The sequence below is a fragment of the Staurois parvus genome, unplaced genomic scaffold (assembly GCF_062004578.1).
Source record: "Staurois parvus isolate SC_StPar_1 unplaced genomic scaffold, SC_StPar_1.0 ptg000703l, whole genome shotgun sequence".
Taxonomy (NCBI): domain Eukaryota; kingdom Metazoa; phylum Chordata; class Amphibia; order Anura; family Ranidae; genus Staurois; species Staurois parvus.
This window is the reverse complement of record NW_028318499.1, coordinates 55042-60118: the sequence shown is the minus strand read 5'-3', so window position 1 is coordinate 60118 and position 5077 is coordinate 55042. Positions and strand designations below refer to the sequence as shown.

The following is a 5077-nucleotide window of genomic DNA, read 5'->3' as shown; positions in this document are numbered from 1 at the left end:
GGGGGTATAGCTCAGTGGTAGAGCATTTGACTGCAGATCAAGAGGTCCCCGGTTCAAATCCGGGTGCCCCCTTCTTTTGTGCATTTTTTTTCTTTACACATATTCTCTTGCAGAATTCTTTCATACCAACATAGAAATGCAATTTGTGTTCCAAATATTTTATTTACCTTTACATTCTATATCAAATAAAAATCTCCCTATATATATACAACCACAAGAAAGCAACACAAAGCACTGCATGCAGATGAATGATCTCTACTGACACCTAGTGAGCAATCTTGGAAACGGGTTTTTTCTTTATTCGCCTGTAGCTCAAACTGATTTGCACTTTATTTTGTCTCAGCAGGTCACTAATCATAGGCATTTGCCCAGATTATGGCCATTAAAATACTGTTAAAACAACTAGTTTAGTTTGCCCTGTAGCTGAATATTTCATTATCATTAACTGGCAGTTATTTAATATTGATCTAAATCCCAACTTGATCACGTTAAAGTGGAGTTCCAGCCGATTTTGTGTTTATTAAGTCAGCAGCTACAAAACCTGTAGCTGCTGCCTTTCAATAAACACACACTTACCTGTCCCAGGATCCAGCAATGTGCTCACCTGCGCCGTCCCTTTTCTTCTTCTCTCCAGGGCACCGGCATCTCAACTGTGGGCACCAGGCTGTGACAGCTTGCGGTTTCACAGCTGAGTGTCCACTGTGCAGGCATGAGTTGCACTGCGACTCCTGATTGGTCCAGCAGTTTTCTGGGACCTTTGAAGGTTCCCAGGAGACTACGGGAGGAAGGACGGAGCCGAACTTCCGGTTCACTTTGCCATGGCGAACCGAGCCGGAAGTCGGAGTGGGTACCTGTCAAAACCAGGTACCCGCTCCCCCCTCCCCAGCAAAAGGTGCCAAATATGGCAGTGGAGGAGGGGGGGGGGGGACACAAACAAGTGGAACATTGACTTTTGGGTGGAACTCTGCTTTAAGGCCACATTCACACCATACGTGCAGAAAAACTGATGGAAAATGATGCGCAGATTTCACTTGCAGAGACTCAAGTTTTCATATGCGTTTCAATGAGTTTTATACACATTGCAGATTCCTGCGCAGAAAAAATCTGCATGTGATAGTAGTGTAGTGGTGTGAACAGGGCATAGAGAACAATTTTTTTTGTGCCGTTGCAAAATGCGTGCAGAAAAACTGACGTCTCTGCAACATGGCGTGAACAAGGCCTTAGTTTGCTAATGCATTGTGCATCATAAACTAAATTTAATATAAAATACTCTACATTTTTCATCCCTTTGTGTATTTCAGTGCTGCTGATCTCCCACAGTGATTTTCAGTCATTTCATGTCTATTTGCACTCGCACGCTTGTTATTGTTTTAGTCCAGCTTCATAAAAAATGATGGACCATACCCGCATAATTTGCGTCAGCATGGCTGCTTGTAGTTTCCACCAGGGAAACATATGGCCCTGTATTGCGTCAGTCGTTTGAGCGTTAATGGATTCCATTAGTCAGAATATTAATTTATTCTGGCCATTGGAATGCATTAATGCTCAAACGAGTCTAAACGCATCTAGCATTTAGACGCATTTACATTTGTCTAGGCACATTCAGCATTTTTTCTGCTCTTCAGCTCCTCGCCTTAATGCACTTTTGATGCTTTTTTTCCAGCCTGTATTATTATTATTGCACAGGATTTATATCGGGCTCAGGTAAGTATGGAGGGGAGCTGTACACAGAAGATTTTTCACCTTAATACATAGAATGCATAAAGGTAAAGAACCTTCTACCTTTACAACCATTTTAATCTCAAAATTATTAAGGTCCATAAGAAACAGGTTTTGGAAAATTCAAATGCATTTGTCTTGGGTAAAGAAGGATTTAGCGTGGTCACAGGCAACCCAGGAATTGTAAGTGATGCTCTTAATTTCAAGCATTGTTTATCATTACTGGGTTGACAGCAAACTTCAGGGAGGTAATACATGTCCTGTCAGCACTCATAGCTTAGGGAAGTTTTCCAATGTAGAGGCTCTGCCAGGGTTGGAGTACCACTGGTCTCAGAACATTGTTTGCTTCTGCTTGTTGCTGGAAACTGCTCTCCATTACATAGAGCAAGAAGAAACAATGGTATGGGTTATGAAGATTTATTTTACCTTGACCAGACTAGAAGGTGCCAGTAAGGTTGGCTGGGGAAGGGGATAAACATTCAGGGAGACCCCCTAAAAGGGTCTTTGCCTCCCAGGCTTAGCCTGGAAAGAATGTGAATCCAGAGACCCGGTCTTTGCCGCCCAGGCTTTGTCTGGAGGTGAGGTCCACTGTGAATGATCTCTTTGACTCTGAGGCCTGCTGTATGTGGAGGCTTCATCAGCATCAGAATCATGTCCCAGAGAATGTGAAATTGACCTATGCTAGAACCTGGAATATAGGAGCACCTTCATAAAGTTTGATCAGTTGATTGCTGGTCTCGGAGTAGAGGCAAACCCTTGGCCCAGGAGAAGAGCTGACATTATTTTTCCATCAGAGTGGAATAATGTTGTTGTTGTTTGGGTGTCTTGTAAACCCTATCTCTCTCTTCTTTGGACTTGGCCAATAAAACTTTCAAGCAAAGATTGGTAGAGTGAACATCAGTCATTGGGTTGCCACTTTTGTGCAGAAAAGGCAGTTTACACAGGACGTAATGAGCTCACTGGGTTTCTGGCAGGATCAAAGGGTACTTTCTGTACTGGCCGCATTAAGGAAATTCAGTGCCCGCCACATAGATTGGGTTATTTTAGACTTAGCAATGTTCAAGTTCCAAAAGAGCATAAAATGATGATACGCTGGATCCATGGATCTTAAATAGTAAAATATTTTGAGTTCAAATCTGTGATAAGGCTGGTTAGTTGTTTGCTAATAAAAGTAACATCTATGTGTAGTTTTACTTCGTAGAATGGTATGAATTTTTTGTCCATGCTCAGGTCCTATGTGAGGTTGGGAAAGCCAATAAGATGTAGGTTGACAGTGTGCAATGGGCTTTGGTGAGAAAGGGTGGCTTATCCATTCTTCATTACAGAGAAAGTTAATCTATCTCCCAGTTAACTTTTCACCATCTCTGGTTTATTCATTATGCTATCTGATCACTATCTGTGAAATGCAGGAATCTTGCATTGGTTACCAAAGCTTGTGAAAACTATGTGCTTCTCATGACAGTTTCAGTAAAGTATGACAGGCTGATAACATTGTGTTTACTGACTGCTCCATTATCTTATCACAGGAATTGTCTTGTAGACACTGATGCATTGATCACTCTTCAAACTCAGTTGTGGACTTTCCCTTATGATATTAGATGAAGCTTGGCTATGTCGTTGGAGATGTTTTTGAAAGAAATATACAATGTTTACATATGCAAGGATAATTTTGCTTTGTGGGCATTTGAAGTGAACTTATATTCCATTTCGGAAGTAAACGTTCTATGTTAGAGCAGACACCACATATTAAAGTACCTGTCCCCCTTGCATTCTCATCTTTTTTTTGCTGCATTCTCCATTAATAAAAAAATTAAAAATGCAGTGTTGGTTGTGGGACCTCCTTGTAATGGCCATTGCACACGAACAGACCTGTATCTCTAGCAGAAAAATCAATCTGCCTGTGTCAAGACATAAGAAGACAGTGGGTGAATTAATTTTTCAGCCACCAAAATTTAGGTTTTGATCCAGGCCAGCAAATCTTGGGCAATTCATTGGTTTTCCGGTTAGCCAAGTGAAATTGTGTTCACCCTTATTTTAAAACAAATGCACAAGACTGGATGATATCTGTGAATATGGCTTCACTGAGCTATGTGAAAACTGTACTACTTTAGCAAATCAGGTCCAAAGTCTGAAGCTTTCTACAGGTTCCCTGGGGAACCTTTATATGCTTTTATTTATGTACACTGCTCAAAAAAAATAAAGTAACACTGTTTAATCAGAGTATTGTATCAAGTCAATGAAACTCCTGGGATATTAATCAACAATGAGATGACCACCAAAACAGGAATGGTTTAACAAATGGAGGCCACTGACATTTATTTCCCTACTCATCTTTTCCGACTGTTTTTCACTAGTTTTGCATTTGACTAGGGTCAGTGTCACTACTGCTAGCATGTGGCGATACCTGAACCCTACAGAGATTGCACAGGCAGTCCAACCCCTCCAGGATGGCACATCAATACTTGCCATTGACAGAAGGTTTGCTGTGTCTCCCAGCACAGTCTCAAGAGCATGGAGGAGATTCCAGGAGACAGGCAGTTACTCTAGGAGAGCTAGACAGGGCCGTAGAAGGTCCTTAACCCATCAGCAGGATCGGTATCTGCTCCTTTGTGCAAGGAGGAACAGGATGAGCACTGTCAGAGCCCTACAAAATGACCTCCAGCAGGCCACTGGTATGAATGTCTCTGACCAAACAATCAGAAACAGACTTCTTGAGGGTGGCCTGAGGGCCCAAAGTCCTCCAGTGGGCCCTGTGTTCACTGTCCGGCACCATAGACCTCGATTGGCATTTGCCATTGAACACCAGAATTGGCAGGTCCACCACTGGTGCCCTGTGCTTTTCATAGATTAGAGCAGGTTCACCCTGAGCACATGTGATAGACGTGAACTGGTCTGGAGAAGCCGTGTAGAACGTTATGCTGCCTGTAACTTTGTTCAGCATGACCGTTTTGGTGGTGGGCCAGTTATGGTCTGGGGAAGCATATACATGGAGGGACATACAGACCTCTACAGGCTAGACAATGGCACCCTGACTGCCGTTAGGTATCGGGATGAAATCCTTGGACCCATTGTCAGACCCTATGCTAGTGCAGTGGGTCCTGGGTTCCTCCTAGTGCACGGCAATGCCCGGCCTCATGTGGCGAGAGTATGCAGGCAGTTCCTGGAGGATGAAGGAATTGATATCACTGAATGGCCCCCCATGCTCGCCTGACCTAAATCCAATAGGACATCTCTGGGATGTCATGTTTCGGTCCATCCAATGCTGCCAGGTTGCACCTCAGACTGTCCAGGAGCTCAGTGATGCCCTGGTCCAGATCTGGGAGAAAATACCCCAGGACACCATGCGTTGTCTCATTAG

The 5077-nt window shown here is 43.3% G+C and overlaps 1 non-coding gene across 1 annotated transcript; it reads left to right on the top strand.

Moving 5' to 3' along the window:
- Nucleotides 1–72, top strand: TRNAC-GCA (transfer RNA cysteine (anticodon GCA)). Its single transcript has one exon. It is a non-coding gene; the product is annotated as a tRNA-Cys (tRNA).
- Nucleotides 73–5077: the final 5005 nt, after the last annotated feature.